The 19,541-nt window shown below is 38.8% G+C and overlaps 1 pseudogene; it reads left to right on the top strand.

The window, feature by feature from the left end:
• Nucleotides 1–19,541, top strand: part of LOC139360939 (centriole and centriolar satellite protein OFD1-like) — a 61,196-nt pseudogene that overhangs the window by 10,303 nt on the left and 31,352 nt on the right.

Raw genomic sequence — 19,541 nt, 5'->3', positions numbered from 1 at the left:
CTGGGCTGCTTCTCTCACTGGGTGAGATGTGTGCAGGGGAAGCTTCCTAACTTCTGGCCATGGATCTAGAACCATTATGAAAATAAAGGAAGATTTCCAATGAATATAATGTATCTCTCTAATCTCTCTATATTTCTACTGAGACAGTTCTGCTGTCATTTCTTTCCCTTGTCTGTCTTTCCTTTTTTTTTTTTGAGCTAGACACAACTTCACAACCTGCAGATTCATGTATTGATGCACCCTCTATAGAATGGAGAACTGCAGCCTCAGTCTATTTCACTGGAAGGGAGCTTCCTCTTACTAGGCGCCTCTAACTCTTCATTGGCCGAGCACTTACCAAGATGTGGCTATGATTATTCATTTGCTTATGAATAATCATAAGAAAGTGACTTAGCAAAAGAAAAGGTGAAGTCTTTCATTGTCTGTGTTTTTACCTTTTTTATTAACAGTTTCTTCCTCTGATGACTGTTAAATGCTGCATTAGAACTAAGTGCTCTTTGACTAGGTCCATTTCTCATTCCTCTTTGCATCGACATTGTAACTTAAGTGCTTTTTAACTAGGTCCATTTGTCATTCCTCTTTGCATTCACGTCGTACCTGCACATAATATGTTTGTTATGTAACAAGGGGTCACTAAATTTCGAATTAATTTCTCGGCATCTCATTTAGTCTTTTGTAAAATTATGCTATAGAATCTCTAAATGTTTCAGAGCTAAAATTGATCCATCTATCCTCCATGTTGTCTAGTAAGACCGAGAATCTACTGAATGTCCACTGTGAGCTTGGCACTGTGTTAGGCACTCTGCAGATGTTTTGGGTGTTACAGATGAGGAACCAGACTCTGGAGCGGTCAGTCAGGTAACTTTTAAGTGACAATGCAAGGCAGTAAACCTACAGCTCTAAAATAAGCTGTTTTTTTTTTTTTTTTTTTTTTTTTTTTTTTTTTTTTGCCTAGTCTTTTAATGTGTTTCTCTTCTTTGTAATTATATGTGAGAAATACAAAATTTAAAAAAAGTCTGTAAATGTCTCAAATATTAAAAAGACTTTCCTTTTGTTTTTAGTACATTTCTAATTATTGTAACTAGATTTCTTCACTATTACTGTTGAACATTAGTCCCACTTTGCTATTTTAAATGCAGATTCAGCAAACTACCTGTAGATATGAGCGTGTGTATGTGTGTTTAGCAGACTTTATTTTTCAAAACAGTTTGTGTTTACAGCAAAGTTGAGTGGGAAGTACAGGGAATTCTCAAACACTCGCTGATCCTACACATGCACAGCCTCTCCACTGTCAAAGTTGTATACTGGCTACAATTCATAATCTACGGTGACATGTCATTATCGTCCAAAGTCTAAAGTTTACATTCGATTTCACTCTTGGTTTTCTTCATAGGTTTTTACTTTCTTTTTGTTGTTTATAATTATCCCAAAGTTTCAGGTTTCAAAGTTTTAAGGACACAAGGATCTTAGTACAGTATTTTTTGTTTTGTTTTGTTTTGTTTTTGTTTTCGTTTTGGATGGGGTCTCTCTCTCTCAACCAAGCTAGAGTGCAGTGGCGTGATCTCGGCTCATTCAACCTCTGCCTCCTGGGTTCAAGCAATTCCCCTGTCTCAGACTTCCAAGTAGTTTGGACTCAAAGCTCACACCCCCACTCCTGGCTAAGTTTTGTGTTTTTAGCAGAGATGGGGTTTCACTATGTTGGTCAGACTGGTCTTATTTTCCTGACCTCAGGTAATCCACATGTCTTCAAACTCTCAAATTGGCGAGTTTACAGTGTGAGCTACCACATTAGCCTTGATTGCTTAAACATATTTGTTGAAGATTGTGGTAGTTTAATATCCATTTTTAAAGTGCTGCCTACCACAACTGTTTTTGCCCCCTTTCCCCTATTGGTAGTCTGGGATTACAGGCACCGGCCCCCATACCTGGGTAATTTTTGTATTTTTAGTGGAGATAGTGTTTCATCACGTTTGGCCGGGTTAGTCTAGAACTCCTGACCTGAAGTGATCCACCCGCCTCGGCCTCCCAAACTGCTGGGATTACAGATGTGAGCCACTGCACCTGGCCTCAGTAAATATTTAAATGAAAACATTTTTATATATACTTTATGTTCTGGGATACATGTACAGAACATATGGGTTTGTTACATAGGTGTACACACGTGCCATGGGGGTTTGCTGTACCCATCAACCTGTATCTATATTAGGTATTTCTCCTAATGCTATCCATCTTCTAGCCCCCCATCTCCCAACAGGCCCGGGTGTGTGGTGGTCCCCTCCCTGTGTCCATGTGTTAGTGTTCAGCTCCCACTTATGAGTGAGAACATGAATTTGTTTTGCTGTTCCTGTGTTAGATATGCTGCATGTCTTCAGAAGCAGCCAGGTTTTATTTATAGACATTAGGAATGTATTTATATACTTATGTATTTTTTGGAGACCCGCTCTAGCTCTGTCACTTAGGCTGGAGGGCAATGGCACCATCTCGGCTCACTGCAACCACTGCCTGCACTCCAGCCTGGATGACAGAGAGAGACGCCATCTCAAAAAACAACACACACACAAATTGTACTATGCAGAATCTATTACAAAACATTAAAATTAACCCTACTTCCAGTCTCTACAAATCACTGGTAAGATTGCTGAGTTTCTATAATGTACTTTGGTTTGTTAATTATGAGTATGAGCAAATAGCTGAATAAAAGTAAAATATTTTCTTTTTACAGGTTTCAGGATTTGATAAAGTAAACCAAACAGGTGGGAGTCTACATCTTTGTAAACTATAGCAAGAGTTTTCTATGTAACTTTTTAAATAAAATTCAATGAAGCTAATTTTTAGGGAAAAGAGTAAGAAATTTAATTTGATTTAAATGACTTGATTTTTCCTTGCTAACCATACCTTACCTAATTTTCTTTTCTTTTCTTTTCTTTTTTCTTTCTTGAGAGGAAGTCTCACTCTTGTTGCCCAGACTGGAGTGCAATGGCATGATCTTGGCTCAGCACACCCTCTGCTTCCTGGATTCAAGCGGTTCTCTTGTCACAGTCTCCTTAGTAGCCTTGATTGCAGGCACCCACCACCACACCAGGCAGATTTATTTTTTATTTTTTATTTTTTGTATTTTAATAGAGATGGGGTTTCACTTTCTTGGCCAGGCTGGCCTCAAACTCCTCATCCCAGGCAACCCTCCTGCCTTGGCCTCCTAAAACGCTGGGATTACAAGGGTGAGCCACCGACTCTGGCCTATATTTCCATTTTTGTAGTAACTTTTATATACTCAAATAAGAAAACAGCAGACAATATCAAGGGCCCTGGATATGCTAAAAGGTACTCTTTATAAAAATATTCACTGTTGAGAACATTTCTGAAAGAAAAAACCAAAAACTGATTTTTATACCATCTGTGTATACTAGATATCCCTCTCAAGTACAATTGATAAGAGTATTAAATGTATTATGCCCTTCAAGAATGAGATATGGTTCAATAATGTGTTATGTGTCTTTTGTTTTTAAATGTTTATGCAGACGTGATAAATTGGCTTAATTTTGGCCTTGATAATAAACATTCATAGAGTCCATAACTACTGTGGGTTCCAGACCATTGGTTAGACTTGATGATGGGCTTTGTAGTATAAACATAGGCCTGTAATTTGCCTTTGATGTATACTTTTTAGGTCTCTTTAAACAATCCGTGAGTTAGTGAGTTAGTACTGGTCCCGTTGTGTTGGTACATCCTTGGGTTTTGTCTGTTGCCTGTTTTGCTATCATCCCCACAGTAACATTCATTCATCCATCCATGCATTAATTCATCAATCCATTCAGAACTTAATCATTTGAGTACTTACTTTCTGCCAGCCATTAGTTAAGTCTGTGAGTTAACTGGCAAGGCTGTTGGTAGTAATGTTAGCACATGATAAATAAATTGAATCACAAGACGTTTTGGGCTTCCTTCAAACCAGGCCATCCCTACTGAAATTCAGTAGGGTAAATAATCCCACATTTTCTGTTCTAAGCACCATCCAGTGTGATTCTCTGTGAAGATGGAAATGTCTATAACTATGCTGTTTAATGTGGTAGCTGCTAGCCTCGTGGCTGTTGAGCACTTGAAATGTGGCTAGTGTGAATAACTGACTTTTAAATTTATGTTTAATTAGCTGCATGTGCATTGTGACTACCATACTGGGTAGCATAATTTTAAGGTATATAGCTAGCGTATATTGCTTAACTGTTACTTCAAAAGCAAATATATGGCTTCAGAAATATTAAGAAATAATCTATGAGCCAGGCACATTGCCTTGTGTCTGTAATTCCAGCACTTTCAAAGGGCAAAGCAGGAGGATCACTTAAGGTCAGGGGTTTTATATCAGTCTGGCCAACATGGTGAAACCCTATTTCTACTAAAAATACACAAACTTGCCAGACCTGATGACAAGTGCCTGTAATCCCAGCTGCTTGGAAGGCTGAGTCAGAAGAACTGCTTGAACCTGGAAGGTGAACATTGTTATGAACCGAAATCATCCCACTGCAATACAGCCTGGTTGACAGAGCTAGATGCCATCACAAACAAGAAAGGGAGGAAGGAAGGAATGTGGAGAGAGAGAGAGAAAGGGCGAGAGACAGACAGACAGACAGAGAGAGAGAGAGAGAGAGAGAGAGAAAGTCTGTGTACTTGCAATAGGCACATTATCTTTAAAATTTGTTTTTCTACCTCTACACAGCCTCTTTAAATGCATCAGGTTCAGGAAGACATCTGGTTGACAGCGCTTACCTGCTTTATCTAGCATCCCTGTATAATTTCTAGAAGTCAGAAAAACATTAAGTAGCAGACATTTCAAACATCCTAGGGCCAAAATTTGGGTAGAACTTTAGCTAACAATAAAATAGCTCCTGGTAAAATACAATTATTTTAAAAATTGATGGACTGCAATTAACCAACAGAAATCTGTAACAAGGTATTTTTTACCTAACTGTTGTCTCTTCCCTGACTCAGAGACCTGTGGTCTTACTGTATCCTAATATATCTATGCTCAGGTGGTGCTAAGCTGTTGAATGGCCACAGTAGATTCCCCCAAGATTCTACTCACTATTCTTCCTACTCCTAGTATTTCCTGTCAGAGATAATGATGCACAGAAAGTGATGAGGGAAGAAAGAATTTGGATGAGGGAAGAAAGTCTGGACATTGGCCCTTTGCTTTGTGAAAGTTAAGATTCTTATGTTCAATTGGTAAAATAATAGACACATACATCAATGGGGACAGAATTATAAACTCCAAAAGTATATTCACACAAATATAGTCAGTTGATCTTTTTTAACAATGGTGCAAACACAATTCAATTCCACAAGTTGTGCTGGAACAATTTGATATTCACATGCACAAAAATGAATGCTAGACCTAAATATAAAATGCAAAACTGCAAAACTTCCAAACAAAAACAGGATAAATTCTATGTGAGATATAACACCAAAAGCAAGATAAATGAAAGAAAAATGTGGGCGAATTAGACTTCATTGAAATTAAAAACATCTCTATGGAAGACAGTGTTAAGAGAATGCAAATATGGAATGTCAAAACCCATAGAACTTTAACATCACCAAGAGTGAACCTTAATGTTAGCAAGTTTGGATGAGGTGATCCAAGATGAAATGCAGACTGTGACAAAACAATCTAACTGTAATTCCCTCATTGAAGGGGGTAGGGATAGAGGAAAGGTGCTGAGCAGACTAAGGTTTTTGTTCCAAGAAACTAAAAGTTTCTTAAATAATTTAGGCTTGTGGTTTAAAACAAAGTTTCAAACTATTCAGAAAGATACACAATGATAGCAAAGTGGCAAATTCTGCCCATTTTCTGTAATCTCATTCTCCACTGATAATTAGAATGAATAATTTTATTTATCGGTCTTCCTTGTAGAATTGAGTTTAAAACTCTCTGTATTCGTAATTAAAACACACAATCAAGTGGGATTATATTGTAGATTCTGTATGCAATTTGCTTTTATATTCACCAATATATCTTTCTGCAGCAGTATATTTAGACTAATTATTTTTAAAAGAATGTATTTAACCCCATATTGATGGAGATTTAGTTGTTTTATTGTTTGCTTTTGGCCATTAGAAGTAACCATCGTGCAGTGTGCACTCTTTGTGCCCTTTGTGAAAGTATAGCTGTGTAAATTCCTAGAAGTGGAATGACTACATTCAAGGGCACTTACACTTTGAATATATATAAACACTGACAAATTTCTCTTCCAAGTGAATTAGCATCGCTATACATCCACTCTCTTTCCAATATTAGCATTATCAAAGTTTTAATCTTAGTAGTGTTATAGGAAAAATAATGGTTTCTCTGTTGTATTAATTTGCATTTATGATTTTGTTTCTGTTCATTCAACATATAAAGATTTTGTTTGTCTGTGTTTAACATTTTGTTCACCTTTGTTTAACGTTTTGATTTTTTTTTGCTGCAAACCGTCCATGCGTTTCCCCATTTTTCTTTTATTAATTGATTTTTAAGAGCTCTTTCATATTACGAAAATGTCTTCAATTTAGTCCTCGTTATGATATGGCTCCGATGAGTGAGTACGAGGGCTCTTCTCTATTTGAACTGCATAAAATGACATGGACACACATGGAGTGGTTTTAGAAACCAAGAGTATAATAGACAAGGAAGAGGAAACAAGGAAGAAGCTCCCCTGTACTGAGGCAGAGGGAGGAGGTTTCCAAAGCTGAACAAGGAAACCCCAAGCAGTGGGGAAACCAGCCAGTTACATGGGGAGGCTGGAAGAGGTGATGTCTAATTTGCATAGGGCTCAGGGGATTGATTTGACCAGGCAAGTTACTCACATAGCCCCTGAAAAAACTGGCCCTCCCACCCTAGCCATTTAATATGCAAATGCAGGGCACCATGATATTCTACATACGTGGGGCTATGTGGGGGTAGCCATGTTGCTAGGCATATTTGAAGGCAAGGTCAAGGAAAAGAGGGCAGGAATTGCCACATTTGAATGGACCCAACTTTTTATGGGCAGCATTTGCATATCAAAGTTTGTCTGCTGGGCTCTAAGAGCCCTGGCTGTCCAGCTAGACAAGAAACGTTTATGGAGCTGCTTTAAAAGACACAGAAACTTTCCAAGGGCTCCTTGTCCCTTCTATCTGCTTAAAATCATTTCTTAATAATATCTATAACATATCCCGTCCCGCCCCCCATTCCCAGAAGAAGTCACCTTAACTGCTGTTAGAGGGTTTTGGGCGATGACTCTTTCTGGCTACTTCCTGCTGAAAAGGGGCATCGAATGGGGAACAGCAGCTAGGGCTCCTCCTACGGTTGATCTAAGGGTCTTCAGAAGAACAGTGTGTCCATGCATGGTTCAGTTTGCAGCACCATATGGAGTTTGATGCCTTCTATGGAAGAGATAAACAGTTTGAGTTATACTGTTGAGTATTCAGGGTTCAAATATTAATGCAAGACGTATAAGCAAGAGAGAGTTTAATACAGGGATTAACTGATTTTATAAAGTAGACTGCAATTCATTAAAGAGAGATTGTAGTCACCCGGGGCTGAAGGCTGCATTTTTCCTGAGCCTCTAAATAATTTTGATTTGATATTTAAGTAACTGTAGATTTTCCTGTGTTTTACTAGAGGTGTTAGTCCAAGATATCGAAGACTTTTGGAAGTCTATGAAGTTCCTTTATTTGATTTTCCCCAACAAAGTTATGGGCACCCTATTCAATTTTATACCTGGAAGAATTTGCAGGATAACTCCCTAGAACTAGTATATTGATCCAGATAATTACCCATCCCTTTTTGTTTTTACCAAGCTGCAAGAGATTACCACTTGATTCACAGGAATAAGCATGGTTAGTCTAAAAGGTAGACAAAAAGCTTAAAAGACAATTAATGGTACTGTGTTCAGAATTTATTCCTTCCAGTGGGTTATTGGTCTTGCTGACTTCAGGAATGAAGCCTCAGACCCTCACGGTGAGTGTTAAGAGTTCTCAAAGATGGTGTGTCTGGAGTTTGTTCCTTCAGATGTGTCCAGAGTTTCTTCTTTCCGGTGGGTTCATTGTCTTGCTAACTTCAGGAGTGAAAGTGCAGACCTTTGCAACAGTGTTACAGCTCTTAAAGGTGGCATATCTAGAGTTGTGTGTTCCTCCTGGTAAGTTCCTGGTCTCACTGACTTCAGGAATGAAGCTGCAGATCCTTGTGTTGAGTGTTAAAACTCCTGAAGCTAGTGCATACCCAAACAGTGAGCAGCAACAAGATTTACTGTGAAGGGTGAGAGAACAAAACTTCCAAAGCTAGGAAAGGGACCCCAGTGGGTTGCCACTGATGACTTGGGTGGCCAGCTTTTATTCCCTTATTTGGTCCCACCCACATCCTGCTGATTGGCCCATTTTAGAGAGCACTGATTGGTCCATTTTACAGAGTGCTGGTTGGTGTGTTTACAATCTTTAGCTAGACACAGAGCACTGATTGGTTCATTTGCAATTCTTTAGCCACACACAAAAGTTCTCCTAGTCCCCACCAAACCCAGAAGCTCAGCTGGCTTTGCCTCTCAGTGCTAGGAGTTAATGATAAATGTATTATAAGTTTTAGAGCACAATTTCTCTCTGCAGGCCTCATTTTTGGTTAAAAAAAAAAAAAAAGTTGTGACAGGACTGTGTGTGCTGTTCATAGAATGAACTTTATTCTTATACTTGGACTGATTACTTGCATAACGTGCAGCAAGAATGGTTATTTTTACATAGGCCTTTTTGGGTTAACTTTGATGAAACTCTGTTCCACAAATAACGTTAGGTCAGACCTTTAAAACTGTGCCCAACCGTGGTTTGTATCCTCAAATACCTGTGAGCTGGCTGGTCCTCTCCTCTTGAGGTCCCAAATAAAGTTGAAACTCCCAGACCTTTTTGAAAGGGACATTATTTACTGACCACAGGTTAGGAACCCTGTGCAGGGACTGTGTAGACAAGGTATGAAGCCAGTTCTCCCCAAGGAGGTTTTATTGGTTCTGCATGTCAACCTTGATTCCTCAAAGGGAAACACATTATTTTAGTCAATTCACGGTAAAATAACCGGTTTTTCCAGTTCTGTTCAGTGGACAAAGTAAATGGATTCTTATTGCACTGATGCAAACAACTATCTTGCCATAAGTTAAGAGTACTCACAGTTTACAACAAACATACTCCAAATTTTGATTACAGGAGAATATATTACTCAACTTTTAAAGGCTATAAATAGTTTAAAATAAGTTTTCTTGACTCTGAAAAAACAAAACAAAACAAAACAAAAAAAACAAAAACAGGGACCATCAGTATTCCAAACCAAAGTTAAAAAGATGGCTTTAACTTTCTGAGTGCCATCCAATTAGTTAACTCTTCTTTTGCTTGATATTTGTAAATATATCAGTTCTTTATGAGGTCTGTACATTCTTTCCCTGTTCCAATGTTACAATCTTCAAAGCTATTAAAAACCTGCATTTGAGAATACCTATTAAAGTCCTTAAAATAGCACAATTATAAACCATCTTTTTAGAAGGAACAAAGCAAGAAAACCATTGTCTGTGAATGAAAAAGCTTCCAGGATAGTTAACAGTTAAAAACATGACTGACAAAGAAGTTTGTTTATCTGCGTGGTTTACAATAACTGTACCCTTAATTATGATTGACAGCATATACTTAGACATTGGAATTTTAGAATTTCCATACAATTTTGGAACATATGTTAGTATTATTCACTAAAATATAACAAGATTGGACATCATTTTGGCAAGCTCATGTGAATAAATTCGTCCTGTATACCTCTTTTTCTGAGTGTTTCAGAGGCCCTCTAAACCATCCAAAAATCTAGGCATTAGGAAGGACAACTTTGAAACTTGAAGCTTCCTTTTGGGATGTCTTAAATGTTAGAGGTTTAGAACACTTGATTTATGAAATAGAATTCCAGATTGCCACAAATTATTTGTTTTGCCGAAGTGATGGCTCAAAAGGCAAAAACTTTTCATTAGCCATTGCTATTACATGAAAATCCTTTCCAAAGCCAAATTTTACCCTTGCATTAGTTTGTTAATGTTAACCCCAATTTGTTTAAATAAAACCTTAGAGATCATTTCATTTAATCTCAACCAATTTGACCATGAGGAGAAATATTTACAAGCTTTTTATAATTATTTTTCTAAAGGGCAGATTAGTTTCTTAAGACTTCCTTGATGTCTTGGCTTTTATTTCAATGCTCAGTTTATGAAAAGACCATACAATACCCGCTTGAGTTTGGTTAACGTTCACTGTTGATGTTTAGCAACTTTCATTTTTGGTGAAAACCCTGGCTAGTAAGTGATTTTAGTTGTATACCAGGTGTGGATCATAGAAGATGCAGACAGAAGTGCAGATAAAGTTTGATTTTCCAGCATCTAGCTCCACGTGTCCCAGGCCTTACCTCTCTGTCAAACAGGCAGCGTATCACCTTGGAAAATTTTGAAACCTGATATCTAAGTTGTATGATTTAGACCTCCTATTTGCATTTTGAACACACTTGCATTTTGCCAATAATTCTTAGGACTTTCTTTCTTAAAGTCACATGAACTAAAAAACCTTTCACTTAAGTGCTTATTTTTCTTTAAGGCAGTTAATTAGAGCTTTTTTAAATAGACATTACACACAACACATAGATAGTAAAACAAAGAGAAGATTTATCCAAGATTTTTCATTTGCCAGGTTTTAAATTTGGATTACTGGCTTCAGTTTGGAGCCCTTGGAAGAACAGGGCCAGTAGCATGCCTTTTTGGGACCTAATGAGCAGACAGAGCTGAAGGCAATTAACCCATCACCCATGGGACCCTTGTTTCTTAGTCGGGGAGATGAGGATGTTTCCACATATATTAAGTGGCCAAGAGCATGCTTTTCTGATATATAACTATGATTAACCAATCCATACAGTGTATTTTCTACTTAGTAATTACACATCAAAGCTCTCTCGTAATGTGAAATAATTTGATATCCCCAAGACCCAAAATAGTGGTAACACCATACATAACAGAACAGAGCCTTTGATTTTGAGAGGAAACTTCTCCTTTTAATTATAGAGGATTCATCAGGAAAATGGTGATTTGGGGGGTGGGTGTGTGTGTGTGTGTGTGTGTGTGTGTTTTGCAATATGAGGTCTGTGGCATCTACTCTGTTTTCCCCCAGGAATCCCATGCTATCGTAAGTTACCTTAGGGCCTCTAATGCCTGCATTGAGAGTGGTTAGACAAAAAACAAACAAAAATAGTTCAGTTGACTGAGCAGAGAAGAGCCTTTTTTTCCAGAAAAAGTTTTAATGTATCTATAACTTAAATACCCACTTTTATTGGAGCTGAAAACTTTTTCAGAAAATTTCTTAAAAATTCCTTGTTACTTGACCTTAGCCAGGCCAAGCTCTTAAGATTTTCAGCTTTTGACCTTTAGAAAAAGTAATCTCGCAGATGAAACCAACAAACCTTAATTAGGTTATTATTTAACCGTGAGTTTGCAAGATATTTTTATAAAAATGAGACAGGTTTTGAAATTGTCATGGCAAAATTGTCACAGAGACAGTGAAAAAGAATTGACCCAAACAACTCAATTTTGTTTCCTGCCCCCATGCTGTCCTTGCCCATAACTGGGTTTAGGCTTGACCAATTTTAGAAGGAACCTGATACACAGTCTACAGTCTAAAACAAAGATGATAACAGCTGCTTCCCAATATATACTTCGTTATTGCCTGGGGTTTAGACCAAGAAGATAGCCACAAGATTAGATACCAGGGTTTAGCTGTCAGGCAGCTGGAGGCTGCAAGATTTTCACCATACGTAACCTGCTCTCAAGATCAGTGCTTAAGATATTTTGTAAACTCTGGCATTGATGGATTAGCTGACGCCAGCCAGATTGACAAACTGGCTTATCCGATTTTGTGGCCCTCATCCAGGAACTGACTTAGCGGAAGAATACATCCACCCTTGTAAAATGGCAGAGGCTAAAACAAAATATTGCCACATGGTTACAGGTTATGTTCCCAAGAACAAGACACAAGATGGAGGGCTGTAGCCCAGTTTGTTGCTGGCCATTTAGTTGGGCTGGCTTGAACCACAGGCTTATGGGGTCCTGGGCCTGCAGTCTGACTTCACGTACCCTTTCGTTGACAGAATCATACAGAAACACATATAAAGCCAACAAATAATCTACAACTTAACACGGACCTCACAAATCCTTTGTTATTATATATAAATTTACAGATAATGTAAACAATAATCCTTATGTTTCCTTTTACTGGTTTGCGCAGGGAGACAGAAGCCAAAAGCCCAGCTGGAAAAAATGTTTTACCTTTTTGCTGGCATATCAGGCTTCTGGGTTTCCTTTCCCCTAGATCAACTCTAAGCCAAGCATTTTAGGTTTTGAAAATTAACTTTTCCCAGGTTGGATGAACATTAACAAAGTGATAGAAGACATATTAAACCACAAAAGAAGGAAAACACGAAAGGAAGTGGTTCCTATTAGGGCTGTCAAGAGGTATTGCCTCTTTTCCTATTAGGAATGGTGTTTCCCCTATTTCTTTGCCTTCCTTATTTTCCTATTTTCTCTTTTCCCTTTTAACCTACTACAGGGGACTGATTGCTCATCTCCAAAATTTTCTTTTGCTTGCAGAGCTGCCTGTTTTAGCTGGAGTGAGGGTTTGGCTTAGGAGCAGCATAACAGTCCTTCATAAGAGATCAAATACCTGAATTAAATTTTGGAAAGCTTTTATTTATCTATCAGGATCATCAGAAAATTTAAATAAGTCTCCTGTTACTTGAGGAAGGCCCTGCGATGAGAAGGAAAATCAAAGGGGCCACAGATAAGGGAATCCTCAGATAGTTTCCCTGAAACTTGCTTCTCTAATTTTGGGAAATTTTTTTCTTTGGACCTGCCTAATATGACTGCTAAATGGGCTGAATTATTTGGCAACACTTGCAAAGATCTAGTAAGAAGGCCATACTCCTGAGCAAAAGAAAACAAGACACTTCTTCACAGTTTCAGAGTCAATGGAACCTAAGTGCTTTAAAATACAGTTGGCCAGTTGCGGTGGCTCACACCTGTAATCCCAGCAGTTTTGGAGGCCGTGGCAGGTAGGGAACAAGGTCAGGAGTTCAAGAGCAGCATGCCCAATATGGTGAAACCTCATCTTCACTAAAATACAAAAATTAGCCGGGCGTTGGGGTGTGCGTCTGTAATACCAGCTACTCGGGAGGCTGACACCGAAGAATCACTTGAACCCAAGAGGCAGAAGTGCAATGAGCTGAGATCACACCACTGCATTTCAACATGGGTGACAGAGCAAGATTCTATTAAAAAACAAAACAAAAAAATGAATAGTGACTACATGTTAATGCACTCCAAGCCATGGCACCAGAGAAACTAAATTTGGGGTCTTATTTATGCTTCCTGCAAGCAGTCTTAATCTTCTTTTATTTCCCTTTGATCCCCTAGACATGTGTTGCTTGTGTGCCTTTTTTAAGAAATGGATTTCAGGAAAAAAAAACACGTAATTTGTCAAGGTTACCTTAAGTGAGAAGTGTGCTAGATGGAACTCTATATCCTGCCACTATGGCCCAGGCTAAAGCATTTATCCATAGACAAATGGTTCCCATTAACTTCTGGACTTAAGTCTCCTTACTAATTACATACTGTCTTACTAGGAGACAGAATAGGTGCCTGAAAGGAATATGGGAATGGAATGGCCATTTCCCTACCAGTGGGCCACTATCGAGACTAAAATTTGGCTACAGAAAATATCCTACTCCTAATTGCTAAAGCCAGAAACTTCTAAAAGAAACTGCTAGAGACCTGGAGCCTGATTTCTAACCCTGTGAAAGAAAGCTGTGGTGTTGCTGTGAAAAAGGAACAAAGCGTGCCTCGAAGAAGATTTCCATTAGCACTGGGTGGCGATGTTGGCTTAGAGATGCTATGTCCTCAACAGAGAAGTGCTAGCAAGTAGCTTCACCCCAGGGGAAACAGGAAAACTCTGTTCCTAGACTAAAAATCTGTACATGTTTCATACAGAGAAAGTGTAAGAAGCTGCAGCTAGAGAAAAATAGTTTTGCAAGAGAATAGTTAAAAATTCTCTGCAAACTCCTGGAATGGGCTGTTGGATGCTGTGTCCAGGCCAGAGACCTTTGAATCATGCCAGGGTGTGCCCTGGCCAGAAATTCAATATCCGTGTGTAACAGGGGGTTCTCCATGTTTGTCCTCACATCCATGTTTTAGTATGGCAGCCAGCACTAACTGTCTCTATTAGGCTGATGGATGCCCATTGATTTGTTTGATTTATTTTAATATAGAGCTGTCACAATGAGAGGCAGGTTTTAAGCTTGCTTCCACAGTTGTCACTCTTGACAAAGACTGTACCTTGTATTCCCGGCCATTGCACCAAAGTTATGTAAAGAGGCTGGAGGAGGTGATGTCTGATTTTCTTGGGCTCCGGGGATTGGTTTGACTAGGCAGTCACTCACATAGCCCCTGAAAAAACTGGCTCTACACCCTAGGTTTTACTATGTAGATGAAGGGCACCATGATGTTCTGCACACATTGGGATATTTGGGAGCAGCCATATGGCCAGGAACATGTGAGTGGCAAGGTCAAGGAGAAGAGGGCAGGAATTACAATGTTTTGGTGTACCCAGTTTCTAATGGCAGGCATTTGTGTCTCAAAGTTTGCCAACCCGACTCTAAAAGCCAGGGCATTTCTTCTAGTCAGGAACTGCTTCTGGAGTTGCTTTAAAAGAGACAAAAATTTTCCAAGGACCCCTTTGTCTCTCTGTCTGCTTATAATAATTTCTTAATAACTCCTGTAACAGTTATACCCCCATATTATTGCAGGGTTTTTGTTTTTGTTTTTGTTTTTTTACCTTATGCCATTTGTAGATTTTCAATTTTCATGTAGTTAGATTGATAAATATTTATCCTTATTCCCTCCATGTTTTGTAGCATGCTTGGGAAGGCATTTCCTCACATTTATTCTTAGAAGCTATGACTGGGCACAGTGGCTCATGCTTGTGATCCCAGCACTTTGTGAGACCCAGCTAGTAGGATCACTTGAGATCATCAGTTTAGACCAGACTGGGCAACATAGCAAGACCCTATGTCTACAAAAACTAAAATTGGCTTCACGTGGTGGGTCATGGTACATGCCCCTACTCCCAGCTGCTTGCGAGGCTGAAGTGGGAGGATTGCTGGAGGACAGAATTTTGAGGCTTCAGTGAGCCGTGATTACTCCACTGCACTTCAGCCTTTGTGGCAAAGCAAGACTGTCTCTAAAAGAAAAGAAAAAAAAAGGCATATGATGCGTAGAATGATAACGTCATAAAAGTAATATTGTGTAAACAGTGACTAAACTCAGAGTGGCTGCAAGCTCTGAAACAAACCTGTATGCATTGTGTTTCTTCGGTTTCCTTATGCATTTTTTTTTAAAGAATTGACAGAATATTATCGAGCTAAAGAGAGTTGTAAGATACTCTAGGCAATTATAGCCTCCATTCTTAATTTCAGTTCTGCTGTTTTCATTTGGAATGAAGGAGGATACTGGATTTACCAGATTGTGTGGTGGTTCCTTGAACTGGAGGGATGCAACTTACAGGTAACAAGGGAATTCACTTTTTCTAGAATCATCTTGGGGGGCCAGGAAGTGCTTCCCAGTGTCATCGCCTGGCTTCATGAATGCCAGGGCTCCGCTGGTCAAAGCATGGAGTGATTCAAAGGACCATAATCTTTCTGTCTGTTGACTTTCACCTCTCTTAATTCAGAGGTTCTTCCTCATGGTTTGTCTTAACTTTACAGGTACGAAGTTAGAAGACTGCAGACTATTTGCTTTGCAAAGCACTAGAGAAGTTATTGGCTTATCGCTTCATTTTATAGTTGAGGAAATTGAGGTCATCAGAAGTGGAGCAACATGGAAATATTCAGTCTGCATCAGAACAGAGAGTGGAGTCCAAATTCTCCCATCCATGATCTAGAGCTTTTGGTTCTTTACGCCAGTCTGCATTATCATCCTGACCTTCAGTTTTGTGCTCAGTAGAGATGGGGAGTAGCCATTTAAAATGATGTGCTTAATGGAACTCTTGGCTGTCTTTACTCTTAAATAGTGAGAATAAGTTGTAAGAAGATAAGTTTGTAATTTGTACAATGTATTCTATGACTATGCCTTTAATTAAGTATAAATTTAATTCCATTAGAAACACATTACTTGCTAACTAACAAGCAGTGTTGTCCAATACGTGAGCCACATACATAATGTTAAGTTTCCCAGTAGCTACATTGAGAATAATAGGAAGAAACTGGTGAAATTTGTTTTAATAACATATTTAAACCAATATATCCAAAATATTGTTTCAACAGGTATTCAACATAAAATACACTAATGAGATACTTTGCGTTTATATTTTGCACTGAGTTTTGAAGTGTGTGTGTGTGTGTGTGTGTGTGTGTTTGTGTGTGTGTGTGTGTGTGTGTGTGTTACATTTAAAGTATATCTCAGTTCAAACTGGTCACCTTTCCAGTGTCAATGACCCCATGTGACTGGAGAGACCTATGTTGTACAGCTTTTGGAAAATACAGAGAAGTTGATGAAAAACTATGTCTAAAGTCTTGCCTACCAGGGACAAACACTATCAATGTGATAATCTACTTCTGCCAGTCTTTTTCCCATTGTACATACTTTTTTGATGGGTGTTATACATGGTTGAGATTGGACCCTGGATTCTTTGTGGTTGATTTTGATGCATAGTTGGTTTGAGGGCTGCTGGACTAATTAATGGAAGAGTCAGTAGATCTCACTTTAGTCCTGGCTATGCTGTTATTTAGTCTATTATTGAGCTATCTTGGAATTTGTTCTTTATCTGTAAAGTGGAGGCATTGAAGTACATAATCTTTGATTCTTTTAAAGTTATTGTTTCGAATCTGAAGTCAGCTTTAACCAAAGTCCAATAAAGAGCTCTCTGCCTTAGCACTTAGAGAGTAGGGAAGAGACTTAGGTATTTTCAGACTTCAAACTGTATTCTTGGGTTTGTTTTTCCTCCAACATGTTACAATGAACACTTTCAAACATACAGAAAAGTTGACACAATTCTGGTCAACACTTACATACCTGACAAGTAGATTCCACTATTACATTTGCATTATATATGCTTCATCATTTTTATCTGTTCATCCATTCATCCGTCTTATTTCTTGTATATTTCAAAGTAAATTGCAGACCCTCAGGCATTTCCCTAGGTATAGTCTTTCTTTCACTTTTTTTTTTTTCTGTAATGGAGTCTCACTCTGTGGCCCAGGCTGGAGTGCAGTGGAGGGCTCTCTGCTCATTGCAAGCACCTCCTCCTGGATTCACACCCTTCTACTGCCTCAGCCTTGAAGAGGTCTGGTGGGGCACGGTGGCTCACACCTGTAATCCCAGCACTTTGGGAGGCCCAGGCGGGCAGATCACGAGGTAGGAGATGGAGACCATCCTGCTAACATGGTGAAATCCCGTCTTTACTAAAAGTACAAAAAATTAGGTGGGCGTGGTGGCAGGCGCCTGTAGTCCTCGTTACTCAGGAGGCTGAGGTAGGTGAATGGCATGAACCTGGGAGGAGGAGCTTGCAGTGAACCAAGATTGCACCTCTGGCCTCTTTTACACACCTGACCATGCTTCTATGTCCTAATTTGACGTGTTTTTTTTTAATAGCTGAGAAGTTTCAACTTATAGACAATCAGTTTGCAGATGCTTACCCCCAGCCTATCAAGTGTGAGTCTTTAAAACTGAAGCTAAATGAATATAAGAGAAAACTAGAAGAGCAACTTGAGGAAGAAATTCAAAATTTACAAATAGTCAAAAGATGAGCTTTACCTTGTTACTGTTAACAAGAGTGATGATTTTGTTTGTCTTCTAAAGTCTTAATCTTATGTATATCGAAAAATATCTAGAACTTTTAATAAAGAATGGGATACTCTACTCTTGTGAATGTTATTTTTATTTCCAATGACATTTGTTTGACATTTGAGTGAGTCCTACAAATACAGTGAATGAGATTATACTCAAAGAAACAAAACTAAACATCAAATAAATGTAACATATTTGGACAGAGCATTAATGTGGAACCTAGCTGTGTAAGATAATTTGTTACTGTTTTTATAGTATAATACTTGAAATTTTTAATTGTTTGTGGTCAATTTGCAGTTGAAGTTTTTTAAAGATGCCAAGATAGTGAAAGTTAAAATGAAAGCAAAATGAAACTATGAGAAGGAATTAGCTGTGTTCCGGAATGTTTTTGAGAAAGACTTGACAAGCAAAATCTGAAGCCCTCATTCTTCATGAAAAGAATAGTCTTGAGAGAATTCAAAAGCACCAAGAGGTGATATTTACAAATAGTTTACTGTATGGGTATATTCTGCAGCCATTAGTAGATTGGCTCAAGATGCCGGAATGAGATGGGATAACTGATGAAACAAGGGTTCAGAAGAACAGCAGGCACTGGAGCCAAGAGTGCAGATAAAAAGAAGGATGAGCCTTGAAAAGGATACACAGATTTGCTTCTTCTGAGACTTGAGGAAAGGCAAGAATTGCAGAGGTGAATACTGAAGTTGGGTTTCTGGGAAACACAACCTAAATAAGCTCCATCTTTCTCAGGCAGATTAGAGAGTTAGATTATGGGTTTTAGGAGCAGCTCAGAGGTATAGACTAGCTCATGAAAGGGAAGAACAGCTCTTTAAGGCAGAGAGGACTGATCACCTGTATTGAGACTGGCAGGTGGAAGAATAAGGATAGTCCAATAGTACCAAATTGCAGGATGAGGTTTCAGGTGGAAACCAGAAACCCAATACAGTGTGATGCTATTGACAGAACCATGGAAATGAACAAAGGTAAAGATCACCAGGGTCACAAGGGTCACCCATGGGGCCATTTGATCTGGTCACCAGGAAAGTAACTGGTGAGGCAAGAGATGGTGAGGATGATGAGTGCAGGAGTTTGTGTTGGCAAGTGGGATTGGATCTATTCCTTTAAGAAGTAATACTTTTCGACCAGGGGTGTGTCTTAGACCAGACTGGATTTACAGCAGTGTTTTTGGCCTACATCCAGAATTGCTGCTACCAGATGTTAAAAGTAGGAAGGCTTCCCCCTAATGGCAACTCGTGCTTGGGGCCTGAAATGAGACCTAGTTGTTTAATGCTACGGGCACCCCCTTTAAACTTTTATATAGCATTTCTGAGGAATGGACTTTCTTCAGCTATAATGTTGGCAGCACCGATCATTGAGATGATTGTATTGTGTTTAGTCTAATAACTTCAGATTCAAGCTAGATGACAGACTAGATTCCGGTTTATTTTAACGCGAGTATCTGAAGGCTTTGAGGAAGATTGTCATCCTCATAAAAAGCGCCATGTCTGTATATCTTCACCTGGAATGTCAAATTCCTTCTCTCCCTGATAAAACTATATTGTCTTTCAAGACCCAGCTTGGATGTCACCTCAATGATGCATTCCCCGACTCCCGCTAAGCAATGCATTTAGGCCTCATTCCTTCATGCAG

The sequence above is a fragment of the Macaca nemestrina genome, chromosome Y, assembly GCF_043159975.1.
Source record: "Macaca nemestrina isolate mMacNem1 chromosome Y, mMacNem.hap1, whole genome shotgun sequence".
NCBI classification, from domain to species: Eukaryota; Metazoa; Chordata; class Mammalia; order Primates; family Cercopithecidae; genus Macaca; species Macaca nemestrina.
This window is presented reverse-complemented; position numbering and strand designations above follow the sequence as displayed.